Raw genomic sequence first — 22906 nt, 5'->3', positions numbered from 1 at the left:
CAGCCCTGGGACTGCACATGGGGATTCCAACCCTGGGACTGCACATGGGGAATCCAACCCTGGGACTGCACATGGGGATTCCAAACCTGGGACTGTGCATGGGAATTCCAACCCTTGCACTGCACATGGGGATTCCAACCCCGGGACTGTACATAGGGATTCTACCATGAGACTATACATGCGGATTGTAACCCTGGGTCTGATCGTGGGGATTCTAACCATGGGAGTGTACATGGGGATTCCAACCCTGGGACTGAACATGGGGATTTCAACTGTGGGAATGTACATGGGGATTCTGACACTGGGACTGTACATGGGGATTCCAACCCTGGGACTGTACATGCAGATTCCAACCCTGGGGATGTACATGGGATTCTAACCCTGTGACTGTACATGGAGGTATTAACCCTGGGACTGCACATGGGTATTCTAACCCTGGGAATGTACTTGGGTATTCCAACCCTGGGAATCTACATGGGGATTATAAACTTGGGCCTGCACAAGGGGGTTCTAACCCAGGAAATATACATGGAGATTCCAACCCTGGGAGTGTACATGGGGTTTCAAACCCTGGGAATGTTCATGGGGATTCTAACCTTGGGACTGTACATGTGAATTCTAACCCTCGGACTGTACGTGGGGATTCCAACCCTGGGACTGTACATGGCAACTCCAACCCTGGGACTCTACATGTGAATTCCACCCCTGGGATGGTATATGGGGATTCCAACCCTAGGGCTGTAAATGGGGATTCTAACACTGTAACTGTACAAGGGGATTCTAAACCTGGAAATGTACAGGGGGATTCTAACCCTGGGCCTGTACATGGGGATTCTGACCCAGGAAATGTACAGGCTGATTCCAACCCTGGGAATGTACATGGGAATTACAACCCTGGGAATGTACTTGGAGATTCCAACCCTGGGACTGTATATGGGGATTCTAACCCTAGGACTGTACATGGAGATTCTAACCCTGGGACTGTACATGGGGATTCCAACCCTGGGACTCAATATGGGAATTCTATCCCTGCGACTTTATATGGGGATTCCAACCCTGGTAATGTACATGGGGATTCTAACCCCTTGACTGTACATGGGGGTTCTAACCCTGGGCCTGTAAATGGGGATTCTAACCCTGGAAATGTACTTGGAGATTCCAAACCTGGGACTGTACATGGGGATTCCAACACTGGGACTTTACATGGGGATTCTAACCCTGGGACTGTACATGTGGTATCTAACCCTGGGACTGTACATGGGGATTCTAATCCTTGGACTGTACATGGAGATCCCAACCCTGGGACTGTACTTGGGGATTCTAACCCTGGGACTGTACATGGAGATTCTAATCCTGGGACTGCGCATGGAGATCCTAACCCTGGGACTGTACATGGAGAATCTAAACCTGGAACTCTAATTGGGGATTCCAACTCTGGGCCTGTACATGGGGATTCCAACCCCGGGACTGTACATGGAGATTCCATCCCTGGGACTGTACATGGGGATTCCAACTCTGGGCCTGTACATGGGGATTCCAACCCCGGGACTGTACATGGAGATTCCAACCCTGGGACTGTACATGGGGATTCCAACCCTGGGACTGTACATGGGGATTCCAAACCTGGGACTGAATATGGGGATTCTATCCCTGCGACTTTATATGGGGATTCCAACCCTGCGACTGTACATGAGGATTCTAACCCTAGACCTGTTCATGGGGATATCTAACCATGGAAATGTACATGGAGTTTCCAACCCTGGAACTGTACAGGGGGATTCTAACCCTGGTCCTGTAAATGGGGATTCTAACATTGGTAATGTACTTGGAGATTCCAAACCTGGGACTGTACATGGGGATTCCAACCCTGGGACTGTACATGGGGATTTTAACACTGGAGCTGTACATGGGGATTCCAACCCTGGGACTGTACATGGGGATTCTAACCCTGGGACTGTACATGGAGATCCCAAAACTGAGAAGGTACATGGGGATTACAATCTTGGGACTGTACATGGAGATTCTAACCATGGGACTGTTAATGGGGATTCCAACCCTGGACTGTACATTGGGATTCTATCCCTGCGACTGTACATGGGGATTCTAACACTGGGACTGTACAGGGGGATTCTAAACCTGGGATTGTACATGGGGATTCCAACCCTGGGACTGTACATCGGGTTTCCTACCCTGGGACTGTACATGGGGATTCTAAACCTGGGACTGCACTTGGGGATTCCAAACCTGAGACTGTACATGGGGATTCTAACCCTGGGATTGTACATGGGGATTCCAACCCTGGAACTGTACATGGGGATTCCAACACTGGGACCGTACATGGGGATTCCAATCCTGGGACTGTACATTGAGATTCTAACCCTGGGAATGTACATGTTGATTCTAACCCTTAGACTGTACATGGGATTCCAACCTTGGGACTGCACATGGGGATTCCAACCCTGGGACTGTACATGGGTTTTTCAACACTGGGACTGTACCTGGGGATTCCAACCCTGGGACTGTACATAGTGATTCCAACCTTGAGACTGTACATGAAGATTCCAACCCTGGGACTGTACAAGGGTATTCTAACCCTGGGACTGCACATGGGGATCCCAAACCTAGGATTGTAAATGGGGATTCCAGCCCTGGGAATGTACATGGGGATTCGAATCCTGGGACTGTACATGGAGAATCTAAACCTGGAACTCTAATTGGGGATTCCAACTCTGGGCCTGTACATGGGGATTCCAACCCCGGGACTGTACATGGAGATTCCAACCCTGGGACTGTACATGGGGATTCCAACCCTGGGACTGTACATGGGGATTCCAACTCTGGGCCTGTACATGGGGATGCCAACCCCGGGACTGTACATGGAGATTCCAACCCTGGGACTGTACATGGGGATTCCAACCCTGGGACTGTACATGGGGATTCCAAACCTGGGACTGCATATGGGGATTCTATCCCTGCGACTTTATATGGGGATTCCAACCCTGGTAATGTACATGGGGATTCTAACCCCTTGACTGTACATGGGGGTTCTAACCCTGGGCCTGTAAATGGGGATTCTAACCCTGGAAATGTACTTGGAGATTCCAAACCTGGGACTGTACATGGGGATTCCAACACTGGGACTTTACATGTGGATTCTAACCCTGGGACTGTACATGTGGTATCTAACCCTGGGACTGTACATGGGGATTCTAATCCTTGGACTGTACATGGAGATCCCAACCCTGGGACTGTACTTGGAGATCCTAACCCTGGGACTGTACATGGAGAATCTAAACCTGGAACTCTAATTGGGGATTCCAACTCTGGGCCTGTACATGGGGATTCCAACCCCGGGACTGTACATGGAGATTCCATCCCTGGGACTGTACATGGGGATTCCAACTCTGGGCCTGTACATGGGGATTCCAACCCCGGGACTGTACATGGAGATTCCAACCCTGGGACTGTACATGGGGATTCCAACCCTGGGACTGTACATGGGGATTCCAAACCTGGGACTGAATATGGGGATTCTATCCCTGCGACTTTATATGGGGATTCCAACCCTGCGACTGTACATGAGGATTCTAACCCTAGACCTGTTCATGGGGATATCTAACCATGGAAATGTACATGGAGTTTCCAACCCTGGAACTGTACAGGGGGATTCTAACCCTGGGCCTGTAAATGGGGATTCTAACATTGGTAATGTACTTGGAGATTCCAAACCTGGGACTGTACATGGGGATTCCAACCCTGGGACTGTACATGGGGATTTTAACACTGGAGCTGCACATGGGGATTCCAACCCTGGGACTGTACATGGGAATTCTAACCCTGGGACTGTACATGGAGATCCCAAAACTGAGAAGGTACATGGGGATTACAATCTTGGGACTGTACATGGAGATTCTAACCATGGGACAGTTAATGGGGATTCCAACCCTGGACTGTACATTGGGATTCTATCCCTGCGACTGTACATGGGGATTCTAACACTGGGACTGTACAGGGGGATTCTAAACCTGGGATTGTACATGGGGATTCCAACCCTGGGACTGTACATCGGGTTTCCTACCCTGGGGCTGTACATGGGGATTCTAAACCTGGGACTGCACTTGGGGATTCCAAACCTGAGACTGTACATGGGGATTCTAACCCTGGGACTGTACATGGGGATTCCAACCCTGGAACTGTACATGGGGATTCCAACACTGGGACCGTACATGGGGATTCCAATCCTGGGACTGTACATTGAGATTCTAACCCTGGGAATGTACATGGAGATTCTAACCCTTAGACTGTACATGGGATTCCAACCTTGGGACTGTACATGGGGATTCCAACCCTGGGACTGTACATGGGTTTTTCAACACTGGGACTGTACCTGGGGATTCCAACCCTGGGACTGTACATAGTGATTCCAACCTTGAGACTGTACATGAAGATTCCAACCCTGGGACTGTACAAGGGTATTCTAACCCTGGGACTGCACATGGGGATCCCAAACCTAGGATTGTAAATGGGGATTCCAGCCCTGGGAATGTACATGGGGATTCGAATCCTGGGACTGTACATGGAGAATCTAATCCTGGAACTCTAATTGGGGATTCCAACTCTGGGCCTGTACATGGGGATGCCAACCCCGGGACTGTACATGGAGATTCCAACCCTGGGACTGTACATGGGGATTCCAACCCTGGGACTGTACATGGGGATTCCAAACCTGGGACTGCATATGGGGATTCTATCCCTGCGACTTTATATGGGGATTCCAACCCTGCGACTGTACATGAGGATTCTAACCCTAGACCTGTTCATGGGGATATCTAACCATGGAAATGTACATGGAGTTTCCAACCCTGGGAATGTACATGGGGTTTCCAACCCTGGGACTGTACATGGGGATTCCAACCCTGGAACTGTACATGGGGATTCTGACCCTGGGCCTGTAAATGGGGATTCTAACCCTGGAAATGTACTTGGAGATTCCAAACCTGGGACTGTACATGGGGATTCCAACACTGGGACTGTACATGGGGATTCTAACCTTGGGACTGTACATGGGGTATCTAACCCTGGGACTGTACATGGGGATTCCAATCCTTGGACTGTACATGGAGATCCCAACCCTGGGACTGTACATAAGGATTCTAACCCTGGGACTGTACATGGAGGTTCTAATCCTGGGACTGCGCATGGGGATTCTAACCCTGGGACTGTATATGGAGATTCCAAACCTGGAGCTCTAATTGCGGATTCCGACTCTGGGCCTGTACATGGGGATTCCAACCCTGGTACTGTACATGGAGATTCCAACCCTGGGATTGTACATGGGGATTCCAACCCTGGGACTGTACATGGGGATTCCAAACCCGGGACTGTACATGGAGATTCCAACCCTGGGACTGTACATCGGGATTCTAACCCTGGGACTGTACATGGGGATTCCAACCCCGGGACTGTACATGGAGATTCCAACCCTGGGACTGTACATGGGGATTCCAACCCTGGGACTGTACATGGGGATTCCAATCCTGGGACTGTACATGGGGATTCCAGCCCTGTGACTGTACATGGGAATTCCAACCCTGGGACTGTACGTGGGGATTCCAACCCTGGGACTGTACATGGGGATTTCAACCCTGGGACTGTACATGGGGATTCCAACCCTGGGACTGGACATGAGGATTCCAACCCTGGGACTGTGCATATGGATTCTAGCCCTGGGACATTACATGGGGATTCCAACCCTGGGACTGTACATGGGGTTCTGACCCTGGGACTGTACATGAGGTTTCTAATCCTGGGACTGTACATGGGGATTCTGACCCTGGGACTGTACATGAGGTTTCTAATCCTGGGACTGCACATGGGGATTCTAATGCTGGCACTGTACATTGGTCAATGATTCACTCTCCGGACACTCGGGCCCAGTTGGCAACAGACACTGAACCCCGCCCACTCTTTCTTCCCGGCCAAGATGTCTGCGCATGCGGTTTGCTGATCACTGAATCAAGATGGCGGCCATTAGCCTGGGCCTGTGACAGGGAGAAGCCCAGAAGCTGCAAACACGGGACCTTCTGGTTATTTTTCACATCTTGCGGCCTACACCAGTTGTTCCTGAAGCCTCCGAGCCCACACTCCAGTCCAATACTCCACTCCGCCCGGCTGCTTCTCTACGATTGATCAGAAGCTGGTCCACAGACACAAGCCTCAACAATGACACGCACCGCGCATGCTCCAATACTAGGCGGTTTCGTGCCTGCGCACTGGGCTCCTGTAGTCTGTGTGTGGCGCATTCTCCTCCGTGGGGAATGCTGTGTAGTAGCCCTGCCATTGAAAGGCCACATTTGTGAATAGAACAGGATTTACGGGGATTGCATGGAGCACTGAACCATGTTCAATCTGGCAGGTAGAGTGTGTTTCAACTGATCCTATACCTGGGCTGGAGATTGATATTTCTGTATCAATCGATATATGTAAAGCGGTTCTTCTGTCCGTCATTCCGTCTGTCTGTCTGTCCGGCTATACACTCTCAAGTTATAGAGCGTACCTACACATGTGTTACATCAAAAGAAAGCTTACAATTCCAGAACAGTCGTAAGTGTATTTACGTTTTGGTGAGACAAAAATTGCGCCCGCGGTATCCAAAAAATGTTCAAAATTCCGCTCATTATCTGCTCATTAGCATTGAGTGACGTCGAGGTCGACCAATCGTACGGTCGAGCGACCCGACGGTCGACCAATCGCTGCGTGGCGGGGGCGGGTTCCTGGCGCATGCGGGCGGGCCCTCCTAGAGTCGAGTGACGGGACGATTGACCAATCCTACGCTTCGGTGACCTGACGGTCGACCAATCGGTGCGTGTGTGGGCGGGCCTTATCGTTCTGAACCGAGGTGAGTCACCGCCATCTTGATTCCAAACTTTTCATTTCTTTTTCCCGCTTTCTGTGTGTTTCTTTTCAAATCTACATTTCCACCAAAAAAAAACTTGCTTTTAAAACACAAATTGTTTTTTAAAAAGTTAATTCATTTGTAAATCTTTTTTCTAACCTCTATAATTTTCCTACCTTTCACCGTTTTTGCAGGCAGGCCTCAAAGCCTGGGCATCTGTTGCCCAGCCATGCCCAAGCTACGCACCGGCCATCCCGCTGGGCCCGATTCCGAACCAGCAGCCAGCCATCTTGGTAAAGGCTGGCTGGGCTCACTGCAAGCTCCTCGCGCTTCATTCGCACTCGCGCTGCACGCACCTCCACACAGAGGGAAGCGAGCAGGTTAGCGGGGAGCGGGGCTCAGGAGGGGAGGGGGAGTGGAGAGGGTTACACCGGCAACCGGGCTCGCCAGCCGCAATCGGCCGTCTCAAGCCCGGCCTCAGGAGGGCGGGGCTCGGGCTCACTGGAACGCTGCGCTCGGCATGTCAATGCGTGGGGCGGCACGGAGCTCAGCGGAGCCATCGCCGGCAGAGGGGAGAGGGTCTGCTGGCTCCCCCCTCCTTCCCCCTCCACCCCCACCCCTCCCCTCCCCGCATCTCCCCCTCCCCCTCCCCTCCCTCCCTACCTCCCCCCCTCCCCCCCCTCTCCCCTTCCCCCCTCCCCTTCCCCCCTCCCTTCCTCCCCCCTTCCTCCCCCTCCCCCTCCCCCCCTTCCTCCCCCCCTTCCTCCCCCTCCCCTTCCTCCCCCTTCCTCCCCCCCTTCCTCCTCCTCCCCTTCCTCCTCCCCTTCCTCCCCCTCCCCTTCCTCCCCACTCCCCTTCCTCCCTCCCCCTCCCCTTCCTCCCTCCCCTTCCTCCCTCCCCCTCCCCTTCCTCCCTCCCCCCTCCCCTTCCTCCCTCCCCCTCCCCCCTCCCCTCCCCCTCCCCTCCCACTCCCCTCTCGCCCTCCCCCTCCCCTCCACCCTCCCCTCCCCCCTTCCCCCCTCCCTTCCCCCCAGTCGCGCTCTCTCTTCCCCCTCCCCTTCCCCAGTCGTGCCCTCTCTTCCCCCCCAGTCGCTCTCTCTCTTCCCCCCAGTCATGCACTCTCTTCCCCCCAGTCGCTCTCTCTCTTCCCCCCAGTCGCTCTCTCTTTCTCTCTCTTCCCCCCAGTCGCTCTCTCTCTTCCCCCCAGTCGCTCTCTCTCTTCCCCCCAGTCACGCACTCTCTTCCCCCCAGTCGCTCTCTCTTTCTCTCTCTTCCCCCCAGTTGCTCTCTCTTTCTCTCTCTTCCCCCCAGTTGCTCTCTCTTTCTCTCTCTTCCCCCCAGTTGCTCTCTCTTTCTCTCTCTTCCCCCCAGTTGCTCTCTCTTTCTCTCTCTTCCCCCCAGTCGCTCTCTCTTTCTCTCTCTTCCCCCCAGTTGCTCTCTCTTTCTCTCTCTTCCCCCCAGTTGCTCTCTCTCTCTCTTCCAACAACAACATGCCCTCAAAAGACCCTCAGCACCGCCGGGCACTTCAGCATTGAAATAAAGAATAGCTTGGCCTTCCAAAGCTAGGCTTTATTAACTTTAAAATCAGCAGCATATCTTTCCATATCCAGTCCCAACTAAAGCTAGAAAAGGACTGAATTTAAGGTAGCCACAACACATCATGTGATCATCAACTACCAATGAGATTACAACACATATCCCAAGGCAGTTAACAAACAACGAATCACAATACTTTTACTAATCAAGGAATAATCACCACATTCACCCCTCCTTTTAAAATATACTCCAACCTAATAACTTTTACAATTTACAATTAATTATTTACAACTAAACTATGCACGAGAATAAAACTATTTACATAACACAATACTAAATGAACAACAACAAATAATAACATTACACATAAGTATTAAGTATCTCTCAACTAAAACAATATACTATAATATTTCAACAATTTTTAAAACATTACTATCAATTTAAAAGTCCATTTTCAATCGGTCGACCGGATATCTTGTTCGTGTCGACCTTCTTAACCTTGGTGAAATTCCTTGCCCTCCCACGCCAGAAGGCACAGAAGTATCTTCAACAGGAAGGCTATCCATATCCCGATTCTCAACGGTTTCCGGATTAGAAATCCCATCAGAAGATGAACTGGGACGGTCATAAACATCTATCAAAGGCTGACTAATAGTAGTATGATTATCTGCAATCGGATTGGAAATATTCGTAGTATCTGTAACAGCATCCACATTATCCGAATCATGACCATTATTAATATCCTCAGAAGAGGGCTGGCCCCCACAAGGAGCCAAGTCTTTAATTGAAACAGAACTTTCTTTCCCATCTTGGAACCGAATATGAGCATATTGGGAATTTGCCTCCAACAGCTCCACCTCCTCCACCAAGGGGTCATATTTTGACAATCTAACATGGCGTCGAAGCAACACAGGTCCCTGCATAGTAAGCCATGAAGGTACCGAATATCCCGTAGTAGATCTCCGCGGATAGTTAAAGAGCCTTTCATGGGGGGTCACATTAGTAGCCGTTGAAAGCAATGATCTAATGGAATGCAGGGCATCAGGCAGCACCATTTCCCACTGTGTATTCTTAAGGTTCCGGGATGTCAACGCCAACATAACTGCCTTCCAGATCACCCCATTGTATCGTTCGCACTGTCCATTACCCTGGGGATTATACGGGGTAGTTCTACTAGTAGAAATTCCCCAACTCTGAAGGTATTCCTTCAACTGGGAAGACATAAAAGAACTTCCCTGATCCGAATGGATATACGCAGGCATCCCAAAGATGACAAAAAGTTGAGTCAAACATTTAATAACTGTAGCAGCTGATACATCTGCACAAGGAAAAGCAAAGGGGAACCTTGAAAACTCATCCACAACAGTAAATATATATCGGTTTTGAGTAGTTGAAGGAAGAGGTCCCTTAAAATCGACACTCAAACGTTCAAAAGGAGAAGTAGCCTTTATAAGATGAGCTCGTTGAGGCTTGAAGAAATTCGGTTTACACCGAGCACAGATAGTACATGATGAAATCACCCGCTTGACGTCTTCAACTGAAAAAGGCAAGTTCTTACTGCGTACAAAGTGTATCATCCTTGTAACCCCAGGATGACATAAGGCATTGTGAAGATTAATAAGCGTATCTCCGTGAATCACAGAACAATAAGCCCTCGACAGTGCATCAGCAGCAACATTATCCTTCCCCGGACGATAAACTATGTCAAAATGGTAACATGCCAACTCAATCCTCCATCTCATTATTTTATCATTTTTAATCTTTCCAAAATGTTTAACATCAAACATAAAGGACACAGATTTTTGTTCAGTTACCAATGTGAAATGTCGCCCCGATAAATAATGTCTCCATTTACGCAATGCTTCTACTATTGCGTATGCCTCTTTTTCTATTGAGGAATGTCTTTTTTCACTATTATTCAAAGTACGTGAGAAAAAGGCCACAGGTCTTCCATTTTGGTTCAAAGTAGCCCCAATTGCAAAATCCGAAGCATCCGTCTCAATCACAAAGGGAACCTGCTCATCAATGGAATGCACAACTGCTCCTAAAATATCCTTTTTAAAATTCTCAAAACATGTCCTGGCCTCCCATGATAGAGGATATGTCGTAACCCGAATAAGAGGCCGGATCTTCCATGAAAAATTTGCAATCCAATTAGAATAATAAGAAAACAGTCCAACAACTCGTTGCAAAGCCTTAGAATTAGTAGGACAAGGTAAATCGATCAATGGTCGCAGACGTTCTGGATCTGGTTTAATCTTATTTCCCGAAATAATATACCCCAATAGATTTACCTCAGTAGTCGAAAAGATACATTTCTCTTTGTTAAAAGTTAAACCAACTTTTTCCGCAGCTTGAAGGAATCTTTTTAAATTAGAATCATGCTCCACCCTTGATTTGCCACACACTGTGATGTCATCTAAGTATGAAAAGGTGTCAGAGAGGGAGTTATCACTTATAAAAGCATCCATTGCCCGTTGAAAACAAGCAACACCATTAGTAACACCAAATGGTATTCGGCAAAACTGATACAGCTTTCCACCAGCCTCAAAGGCCGTATATGGTTGATCCTTCTTAACAATAGGAATCTGATGATAAGCACTCTTTAAATCAATAGTGCTAAAAACTTTATACTGAGATACTTTATTGATAAGCTCATCAATCTTAGGCAAAGGGTACGCGTCTAATTGAGTATACCTATTAATAGTTTGGGAATAGTCTATCACCATTCGTTTCTTGTGTCTCTCATTAGTCGTGACAACTACCTGTGCTCGCCAAGGTGAACAACTAGGTTCAATGATTCCTTCCAATAAGAGACGTTGAACTTCAGAATTAATAAATTCTCTATCCTGACTACTATATCTTCTTGACTTGGTAGCGATTGGCTTACAATCCGACATCAAATTGGAAAAAAGTGATAATGGAGGAATAGATAAAGAGGTTAATCCACAAATAGATAAAGGTGGCTTAGTCCCTCCAAATGAAAGACTAAGAGACTCGTGTAACTGAAGCACATCATGTCCAATCAAAATATCCGCACAGAGATTAGGCAAAACAGATAGGCATATATCAGTATACGTATTACCTAGAAGAACCATTTTCACAAAGCAACAACCAGCTATTTGTGAAGTAAGGGTCATCTGAGCCATACACACCTGATACGTAACAGGCGAAATTTTCAAATGCTTCTCCTTCGCAAACTGAAGACTTATAAAACTCTCAGTACTGCCCGTATCTATAAGGGCCTTCACTTCCAACCCATTAACTTGAGCCGTAACTATAGCTTTGTTTAGGCCATGAGCAAATGCAGCAGAAATTGATGCAATAAACACCCTGGGCTAGATTTTCAGTTGCTTGCGCCAGCAGTTAGCGCCTTAAGAGAAGTGATTTCCGGGCGCTATGCGTGTAGCGCCCGGGCGCAGCGCAGTTTGCGCCCCGCCCCAAATTAAGTTGCCCGTTAGCGCCGGCGCAAAGTTTAGCGCCCGCCCGGATGCGCGCGCAGAAAATGACGTCACATCCTCGTGCAACGCCCTTTGGCCGCCCCGATTGCAAACTTCAGTCGGACCGCCCCATTGTGCGGCGGGCGGCCGGAGCGTTTGGAAAAAGGAACGCAACACAACCAGCGCGGGCCCCGGGGGGCGCTAATTAAAGGGAACGTCCTCTCCAGTATAAAGGCCATCCATTATTTCAGAAAACAGTCTTGTGCAACGCATTTCTGGAGACACAACAAGGAGGATAGCTAACTGGTTTCAAGCAGCAAGAGCCAGGTATTTTTGGACTCAGGCAACAGCGCTGCAAGTGGCCATTTGGAAATTAGAGTGTTTGCCAGGATTTGATGGGGGTTGCATGGGGTGCCAACGCGGAGCTGCAGCTCCATGTCCGTAGGGCTCGCAGACGTATTGTGAGAGGGGCAGCCCTGGCTAGAGGCAGAGGGGGCTACAGGCGTCGGCCACGTAGGCCTTACCCAGTCAGGCTATACCGCCAGCAGCGCTCCTACCTAAACATGAGTGCCGCGCGATGTGTTAAAAGGCTCCGATTCCGGAAGGGGGTGATTGCAGAGATCTGCCACCTGCTTCGCCGAGATCTGCGGCCAAAGCTCAGGTGCAGGACGTCTCTGTCGGTGGAAGTGAAGGTGACAGTGGCATTGAACTTCTATGCCACCGGCTCCTTCCAATACGCTGCTGGGGACATAGCAAACATCTCCCAGTACGGCGCGCATCGCTGCATCCGCCAGGTGACCGAAGCACTGTTCAGAAGGAGAAGCCAATTCATCTCCTTCCCCATGGCCCTGGAGAGCCAGCATCAGCGCGCATTGGGATTTTCCAGACTCGGGGAATTCCCCTTGGTGCAGGGCGCCATTGACTGTACGCATGTGGCTTTGCGGGCCCCTCTGGAGCATGGCGAGCAGTATCGCAACAGGAAGGGCTACCATTCTCTGAATGTGCAGCTGGTCTGTGACCACAAGCAGCGCATCATGGCAGTCAATGCCAGCTTCCCAGGCAGCAGCCACGATGCCTTTATCCTGCGGCAGAGTACTGTGCATGACATGTTCCAGGCACAGCCTCCCCCAAGAGGATGGCTACTCGGGGACAAAGGCTATCCTTTGTGCACCTGGCTCATGACCCCGCTCCGCGCGCCCAGGACCGCTGCTGAAGAGGCCTACAACGAGAGCCATCAAACCACCCGCAACATCATCGAGCTAACTATTGGGGTCCTCAAGCAGCGGTTCCGCTGCCTTGATCGCTCCGGAGGAGCTCTCCAGTATTCGCCGGACCGGGTCTCCCAATTTGTGGTGGTTTGCTGCATGCTACACAACCTGGCTATCCGCAGGACTCAGGCACTGCCACCTGACGTTGGACCAGCACCTCAGGAGGAGGAGCAGGAGGAGCATGAGGAGGAGGAGGAGGAGGAGGAGCAGGAGTACGTTCCCAGGAGGGAGCGACCAGGGCCAAGGGCCGCACGACGCCACCTTATTACACGGTACTTCTAAGCCCCCTGTCAGGGAATGGCCAGGGGCCATGAGGGAAGATGAATGCAGCCGCTCCGCAAGCCCTCAGCCGGCGAAGCCAACAAACACTAAGAAGAACAACCATGGAGACTGCATGAATAAAGATAATTTTTTATTAAACAAAAATGAAAAGCCCTTCCCACATGAATCCCCAAAAACAATAAACGGGCCCCACAAAAAGCCCAACAAACGACTCACTCCCACAAACTGGGGAGGAGCCACTCCACCTTTATTGAAACCGGGCCTCAACGTCGGCCTAACGCAAAAAAAAAGCCCTCCAAAAGCACAACCATGGGCAAAATAAAGATGGCCACCGCCATATTAAAGGAAAGCTGGCCACACCCTCTACTGAGTGGCCCGCGAGGGCGAGACCTTGCCCAGCATTTTGCCTCCCCTGCCCTGCCTGCTGCTCCTTCGCAAGCTCTGCCCAGTGGCTGCTGCGAGGCTGGGGGAAGGCGCCTGAGGCTCAGATGCCCTTCCGCCAGATGCCACTGGGGGGCGGCCTACACGGCGTTTGGGCCTCGAGGGGCCGTCTCCTGAGTGGCGCGCCTGAGCCTGGCCACCATCAGCTGCAGCCGCTTGCCCTTGACGCCCCAGAGGGGGAATGGCGGCGACGGATGGTGCAATGTGGGCCAGCTGGCGTCTGGGATGCGCTGGCTGGTGCTGTGGCGCGGTGGCACTCGGCCGGGCCCGCACTGCAGGATCCGCAGCAATCAGCCGACGGCCGGCTTGCTGGGATGGTCCAGCGCGGCGCCTGCCCTGGCGATGCCTGCCTGAGACAGCGCGTGTGGCAGCAGTGAGTGGCCCTCTGGTCCTGGTGTGCGCGCGCATCACATCCGCCAGGGTCTTGACGGCATCAGTTAGCATGCGGCCAGTCGCGGCAGTTGCTGCCCCGAACTCGCGCACACTGGTCGCCAGCGACTCGATGGCCTCAGGCATGCGCCCCACCACGCTCATGAGCTCCGTGTGGCGCCGGTCCGAGTCGTCGGCCATCTGATCGAGCTTCCGCACCTCCTCCGAAGTGAAGGTGTCCGGACTGGAGTCGCGACTCTCCCGCTGGGGAGGAGGGGGCCGAACTAGGGGACCCTTGCCGCGTTGGTGACGGCGAGTTTGCCGAGCAGCAGCACTCCCCTCTGATCCTTCCCCCCTTTGGGGGGAAGGCCGCGGGCCACGCGCACGGCTGCTGGGTGGCTGGACGCCACTGGTCCCAGAAGCTGCATTGCCCTGCGACAGTTCCTCCAGGCACTCGTCCAGTGAGGAGGTGTCGAGCATTTCCTCCTCTCCTGCGGGACGTGACTGTTCCCCCGAAGGTCCGGCTTGCTCCTCCTCCTCCTCCTGGTTGGAGGTGCTGTCACTGGCAGCCTCAGGGTCCTGGTCGTCACCAGCTGAAAGCAGGAATGCACAAGAGTAGCTTCAGAGTGAGGAGACGGCGTCAGCGAGGGAGTTAGGACTGGTGGGATTCAGCGCATTGGTGGGACAGTGGCAAAGGAGATAGCTCGGATGGGCCAGTGCGACGCGAGAGGGCCAAAAGGCGAGGTCCTTACCATTGCCGGGCAGTGGAGGGTCGGATACACCGCACGCTGTGGGGACAATCACACGTGCTCCCATGAGCACACACACGCGCTCCTCCAGCCGAGTGAGCTCCTGCAGCTTGGCGCGGCCACCCCTGGCACGGGCCTGGCGATTAAACGCTACTTTAGCCTGCAAGAGAAAGGACGGGCTGTAAGGGCGCAGTGAAGCCCTGATGTAGTGTGCACTGCCTCCCATGGTGGAATAGCTTGGACAGAGTGAAGCCCTGATGTAGTGTGCACTGCCTCCCATGGTGGAATAGCTTGGCCAAAGTGTAGAGTGCCGAATGGCCATTTGATGCTCATGACTGTCCCAATGCTGCTGGCTGAGGGCTGGCCAAAAGGACTTTCAGGTCCCTTTGCCCATCATGTCAGGTGTACATGCAAGAATGAGGAGGAGACTGGAAAGGCTACTCACCCTCACAATCCTGGTCAGATCGTTGTACTTCTTACGGCATTGTGTGTGGGTCCTGGGGGCCTCGCCGGTGAATGTCACCCTCTGGGCGATCTGCTTCCAGGCTTTGGTGTAGTCGTGGTGGGTTGGATTCCTCCCACTGTCTGGAAACAAGATCTTGCGCCTCACCTCCAGAGCTGTGAGCATGATGTCCAGATCACCCTCTGAGAAGCGCAGGGCACGCTGACGGGCCTTCTCTGGCGTTGCCATGACTCCCTGGGGCTGAGCAGTAGTGTTGAGGCCTCTTTGCAAGGCTGCAGTGTGCAGGGCGTGGCAGCAGACTAATTCGTCCCTTCCCCCTTTAAGAGCTGGTCGGCACCACGGGGTCTGCTGTCAGTGCAAAAATGACCGCACCCGTGCTGCGCCCCGCCTGGGCGCTATCCCTCTGGACCGCCGGCTTAGCGCCTAAAGAGAGTAGTGGAACGCCTCTTTTAGCGCTCCACCAACCTCTTAGGGCGAAGCCACTGAATTCCCGGCAACGGGGCGCTACTTTGGGGCGGGCGCTAACTTCGGGCGGGCGCTAAAGCTAGCGCCCCAAAACTGCCTAAACTGAAAATCTAGCCCCCTATCTAAAGGCTGAATAGTCACAGAAGAGGTAGTGGAGGAAGACCCTCCCACACCAGGAGAAGGGAAGGTAATTGAACCTGATGATTTGCACACACTTGCATAATGACCTCTCTTGCCGCATTCACTACACACAGCCTCCCGAGCAGGACACTTCAGACGAGGGTGCCGGATATTCCCACAAAAATAACACTTCTGAATCCTAGAGGCAACGGCCGCCGAAGTAGAAACTGTTTCAAAATCTAGTAAACCACTCCCATTAAGTCCACATAATTCCTTTTCATCCGAAACTGCCGAAACCATAGTCGCAGGCCGATTAAAAAGAGCATAAGAATCCGAACTTCTCTGAGCCACATCCAATGTAGAAGCTTGCTCAAAAGCACTTTTAAGATCCAGAGTCTTATTTTCTAACAACCGCTGACGAATTGATCTAGACAGTAATCCATTAATAAAAGCATCCCGTACCGATTCGTCCTTATATTCTTCAGCCGTCACAGCCTTATAATTACAGTCAACACTAAGGCACCGAAGTGCTTGTAAATAAGTATCCAAAGATTCTCCCACCTGCTGCCTACGGGCAGATAGAAGATGACGTGCAAATACCTCATTCTTTGGTTTAACAAAAATCTTTTCCAATGTAGAAATAGCCTCTTCATAAGTTTTACAGTGCAAAATATATTTATATACATCCGAGTCAATGTAGTTGATCAGCATATTCAGCTTATTTAGAGCCTCTTGATCCAACACACCCAAAAAGTTTTAAATGTACAATACCAATGTTTCCATTCATCATCCACTCCAGCAGAATTGGGGTCAGCCTTGAATCGTTCTGGTTGAAGATATCGCTCCATTCTAACATAAAGTTAATAAATTGAAATAAAGAATAGATTGGCCTTCCAAAGCTAGGCTTTATTAACTTTAAAATCAGCAGCATATCTTTCCATATCCAGTTCCAACTAAAGCTAGAAAAGGACTGAATTTAAGGTAGCCACAACACATCATGTGATCATCAACTACCAATGAGATTACAACACATATCCCAAGGCAGTTAACAAACAACGAATCACAATACTTTTACTAATCAAGGGATAATCACCACAAGCATGTATATATAGAAAAGGATAATGGTGTCTGTCCGTCTGTCCACCTGTCTGTCTCTCTGTCCGTCTGTCTGTATGTCTGTCTGTCTGTCCACTATACACTCAAAAGTTATAGAGCGTACCTACACATATGTTATATCAAAAGAAAGCTGATGATCAGGGGAGTGTCATAAGCATATTTGCTTTTTGGTCAGACAAAAATTGTTCAGACAGTATACAAAAAAACGTTCAAATATCCGCTCATTAGCGGTTGACCAATCCTGCCGCTCATTAGCGTTGAGTGACGTGATGGTTGACCAATCCTACAGTTCAGTGACCTGATGGTTGACCAATCAGTGCGTCACGGGCGGGACCTAATCCTGCAGCCTCCCGAAACATTGCCGCCATTTTTCCCCTGCTTTTACCAGCTGCGGCGGCCCGCCGGAGCGGGAGGTGAATTGGGGTCACTCAGGCCCATGGGGTCACTTGGGCCGGGCCTGACAACCGCTCGGCCTGAGACACAGAGCGGGGGAGCGGCAGCAGCTGGCCGTCAACCGCGTGGCCTGAGACACAGAGCGGGGGAGTGGCAGCGGCCGGCCGTCAACCATGCGGCCCTCTAAACTGCCCTGGCAACGCCGGGCCCCCCCCAGCTAGTCTATGGCCTAGAAATTCAGTTGGCTGCGCCAGCCGTTAGTGCCTTAGGAGGAGTAGATCTCGAGCGCTAGGCGCTTAGCGCCCGGGCGCAGCACGATCTGCACCTCGCCCCAACTTCAGTAGACATTTAGCACCGGCGCAAAGTCATTGCGCGCGCTCATCTGCGCGCGCAGATCATGACGTCATTTCATCGTGCAACGCCCTTTGTGCGCCCGGAACCGGAACTTCACTCGCGCCGCCCCATTGTGCGCCTGGCGGCCCGAACGACTGTGAAGTGGAACGGTACACAGCCGAGGTGGGCCGCGGGGGAGCGCAAATTAAAGGGCACTCCTGCAGTAGAAAAGGCAGCCGTTTTGCAACACTCCTTCTTTGGGAGGAGGAGGAGGAGGAGGAGGAGGAGGAACAACAACAAAGTGATGGAGAGAAGCCCTCCCCAAAAACACAAATACACTAGTCTCGGCCTGTCAAAAAAACAAATCCACCCTCCCCCTTTAAGAGCTCACCGGAGCCAGAGTGTCTGCCGGCAATCAGCAGCTCGCCGCACCTGCCCTGCGCCCAACTTCCGGTGTTAGCGCCCCGGGCTGCCGGCTTAGCACCTAATGATAGTCGTGCATCGCCTGTTTTAGCGCAGCAGCAACCTCTTAGGGCGAAGCTGCTGAATATTGGCGAAGGGGGCTCGACTTTGCGCCGGGTGCAAACATTAGCGGCCGCCTGACTTTACCGCCCCAAAAGTGGCTATACTGAATTTCTAGGCCTATATGTATAAAAGGATTGTTCTGTCTGTCTGTCTGTCTGTCTGTCCTTTGCTGTGTCTGTCCGGCTATACACTCTAAAGTAATAGAGCGTACCGACACGTGCGTTACATCAAAAGAAAGCTTATGATTCCGGAACGGTCATAAGCATATTTATATTTCGGCGAGACAAAAATTGCGCCTGCGGTATCCAAAAAACATTCAAAATTCTGCTCATTATCCGCTCATTAGCATAGAGTGACATTAAGGTCGACCAATCGTACTGTCGAGCGACCCGACGGTCAACCAAGCGCTGCGTGGAGGGGGCGGGTTCATCGCGCGTGCGGGCGGGCCCTCCTAGAGTCAAGTGACAGGACGATTGACCAATCATACACTTTGTTAACATGACGGTCGACCAATCGGTGCATGTGTGGGCGGGCCTAATCGTTTTGAACCGAGGTGAGTGTCAGCCATCTTGATTCCATTCTTTTTCCCACTTTCTGCGTTTTTCTTTTCAAACCTACATTTCCAGAAAAAAAAAATTGCTTTTATTAAATTGTTTTTTAAAAAACTTCATTCATTTGTAAATATTTTCTCTAACCTGATGATTCTTTTTCCTACCTTTCCCGTTTTTGTAAGGCCTCAGAACCTAGGCCTCAAAGCCTGGGCCTCTCCTGGCCAGCCACACCCGAGCTAGGTAATTGTTCCACGGCTCCTGCTAAGCTCCTCCCCCCCCAATCACATTACCCGGGGCAACAGCGTCGGCCACGAGGGTCACGGGGCATACACAGGGTGCGCGCGCAGCAGGAGCAGCTGAGACGCGGCATCTCTCTCTGTTCCCCGCTCGGCTCGGGCGGGGGGTGCGGGGCTTTCGGGAGTGCAGATCTCGGGCGGGGCTTGGAGAGCGGGAAGGGTTACCCCGGCAACTGGGCCTGCCGGCCGTCTCTCACAGCCGCAATCAGCGGTCTTGAAGCCAGCTCGGGAGGGCGGGGCCATGTCAGTGTGTGGGGCGGCACGGAGCTCCGCGGAGCCATCGCCAGCACTGGGCTCGGGTGCTTTGTTGCCTGCAGCCGAACGGTGGCTGCGGACCTCGAGCTGGACTCGGCTGGGCCATGTCTTTGCGGGTGTTCGCCTTGGCCAACGGCATCAGGGTGACGGCCGAGGCCGCCAAAAGTGTCCAAGGGAACGCGTTCATCCAGGTGCTGAGGCCCGGGCCCCGGGGCGGAAAGAGGGATTGTAGCGGGAGATGAGGGCTCGGGCAGGGGAGAGGGAGGAGGGAGAGGGGGGACAGAGAGGGGGGAGATAGATGGAGGGAGAGGGGGAGGGGGAGAGGAGGAAGGGGGTAGGGGAGGTGAGAGGGAGGAGGAGGGGGAGAGGGAGGAGGGGAGGGGAGAGGGAGGAGGAGGGGAGAGGGAGGAGGGGAGAGGGAGGGAGGAGAGGGGAGGGGGGAAGGGGGGGAGGAGGGGGAAGAGGTAGGAGGGGGAAGAGGTAGGAGGGGGAGGGGGGAAGAGGTAGGAGGGGGAGGGGGAAGAGGTAGAAGGGGGAGGGGGGAAGAGGGGGGAGGGGGAGGGGGAAGAGGTAGGAGGGGGAGGGGGGAAGTGGTAGGAGGGGGAGGGGGGAAGAGGGGGGAGGGGGAGGGGGAAGAGGTAGGAGGGGGAGGGGGGAAGTGGTAGGAGGGGGAGGGGGGAAGAGGTAGGAGGGGGAGGGGGGAAGAGGTAGGAGGGAATCGGCGTTTCATCAATTAGGGGCATTTCCTAATTAAGAAAAAGTCACAGAAACGGATACAGATTTATTGGCATCATTCGAACAACCAGCAAAGATTCAGCATCAAACTATGTCTGAGTTTCTGCTTCACACAGGCGGTCAGAAGCTGCAACGTAAGACTTCAAGCATTACTAACTACACCCTGGATCCCAAATATTAACCAGAATTATATTCAATGTTAGAAGTATTTTAAACTACATAAAATTTAAATGTGGAACAAGTAACAGTATTTTGAAATTATTAAATCGCAGATTAAAAAGCCTTAAGAAAGTGGCTCCTGATTCCTCCGGTCAGAGGGTAGCTGGCTTCATTGTCCTATAACACAGTCATCGCAATATAACCCACAGTCACCGCGGCTGGGCTCTAAGTCCAAGCCCCTTCCCCGTGGTCTCAACCGTCCCGCCGACCTCACAAAATGGCGGCCGCCCTTCACCCACCGGGCTCTGAGTCCAGCCCCTTCCCTCACTCTCACCTTCCCTCTCTCTCTCTGTCTCTCTCTCCTTCCCTCCCTCTCTTTCTCTCCTTCCACCCTCTCTCTCTCTCCTTCCCCCGTCTCTCGCTCTCTCCTTCCCCCCAGTCGCTCTCTCGCTCTCTCCTTCCCCCAAGTCTCTCTCTCTCTCTCTCTCTCCTTACCCCCAGTCTCTCTCTCTCTTCCCCCCAGTCGCTCTCTCTCTTCCCCCCCAGTCGCTCTCTCTCTTCCCCCCAGTCTCTCGCTCTCTCTCTTCCCCCAGTCTCTCTCTCTCTCTCTCTTCCCCCCAGTCGCTCTCTCTCCTCCCCCCAGTCGCTCTCTCTCTTTCCCCCAGTCGCTTTCTCTCTTCCCCCCAGTCGCTCTCTCTCTTCTCCCCAGTCGCTCTCTCTCTTCCCCCAGTCGCTCCCTCTCTCTCTTCCAACAACAACATGCCCTCGAAAAAGCCTCGGCACCGCCGGGCACTTTAGCTAGTAGTGAATAAATCAGCTTTGTTTCAAACACACAGTGTGTCAAATATTTGATTTCTCCAGGATCAGAGGAGACTAATTGATGTTCTGTTACCGACTGTTCCTTTTTTGGGCCTTTCCTTACTCTAACATATCATTTCTCACCTAGTTCGCCTTCTATGTGGGTAGCACACTCGCCTCTGAGTCAGAAGGTTGTGGGTTCAATTCCCACTCTGGGACTTGAGCACATACATCTCGGCTGACACTCCAGTGCAGTGCTGAACGAGTGCAGCATTGTCGTTGGTGCCGCCTTTCTGATGAGATGTTAAACCGAGGCCTGCTCTGCCCTCTCAGTTGAACATAAAAGATCCCATGGCACTATTCTGAAGAAGAGCAGGGGAGTTATGCCCAGTGTCCCGGCCAATACTTATCCCTCAATTAACATAACAAAGGCAGATTATCTGATCATTATCACAGTGCTGTTTGTGGGAGTTTGCTGAGTGCAAATGGGCTGCTGCATTCCTACATTACAACAGTGACTACACTTCAAAAAATCTTATATAGCACCTTTAACATCCGGTGGTCGTTAAAGGCGCTATTTTAATGCAATTCTTTTTTACTTTTCTATATCTTTTATCATCCAGGGAGCTCTGGCTTTAGTTGGAATCATGGGAATGTACCCGAACCATCTCCTCTTTAAAGGCAGCCCGTTGCCTGCCAATCTTTGATTCCAATTTACCCGGGCCAGATCCATTCTCAACTCACTGAAATTGGCCCTCCGCCAATTAAGTATTTTTACTCTAGATTGCTCCTTGTCCTTTTCCATAGCTAATCTGAAATTTATGTTACTATTATCACTCTTCTGTAAATGTTCCCCTACTGACACTTGTCCACTTGATCCACCTCATTCTCCAGAACCAGATCCAGCAATGCCTTGTTCCTCATTGGGCTGGAAACGTACCGATGAAGAAAATTCTCCTGAACACACTTCAGAAATTCTTCCCCTTCTCTGCCATTAACACTATTACTGTCCCAGTTTATATTAGGGTAGTTGAACTCCCCCATTATGGCTACTCTATAAACTTGCACCTCTCTGTAAATTTCCTGCAAATTTGCTCCTCTATATCCTTCCCACGAGTTGGTGGCCTATCGAATACACCTAGTACTGTAATGGCACCTCTAATATTTCTTAACTCTAACCAAATAGATTGTGTCCTTGACCCCTTCAGGACATGCTCTTTCTCCAGCACTGTAATATTCTCCTTAATCAATACTGCCACACCACCTCCTATCTTCCCTTCCCTATCTTTTCTGAACACCTTATATCCATGAATATTTAGGACCCAATCCTGCCCTTTTTTGAGCCAGGTCTCCGTTATCACCATGACGCCATATTTCCATGTGGCTATCTGCGCCTGCAGCTCACCAACCTTATTTACCATGCTTCATGCATTTACACACATGCACTGTAAACCTATCTTAGACCTTCTTCACAGAACTTCACAGAATCCCCACAGTGCAGATAGAGGCCATTTCAGCCCATCGAGCCTGCACCGACACATATCCCACCCGATCCCTGTAACCCCTACACCAACACATAACCCACCCTATCCCTGTAACCCCACGTATTTAATCCCCCTAACACTAAGGGTCAATTTATCATAGTCAATCAACCTAACCCGCACATCTTTGGACTGTGGGAGGAAACCGGAGCACCCGGAGAAAACCCACGCAAACA

The sequence above is a fragment of the Somniosus microcephalus genome, chromosome 4 (genome assembly GCF_052327205.1).
Source record: "Somniosus microcephalus isolate GS21.2 chromosome 4, FLI_Smic_1.0, whole genome shotgun sequence".
In the NCBI taxonomy this organism is placed as follows: domain Eukaryota; kingdom Metazoa; phylum Chordata; class Chondrichthyes; order Squaliformes; family Somniosidae; genus Somniosus; species Somniosus microcephalus.
Note: the sequence above shows the minus strand (reverse complement) of the source record.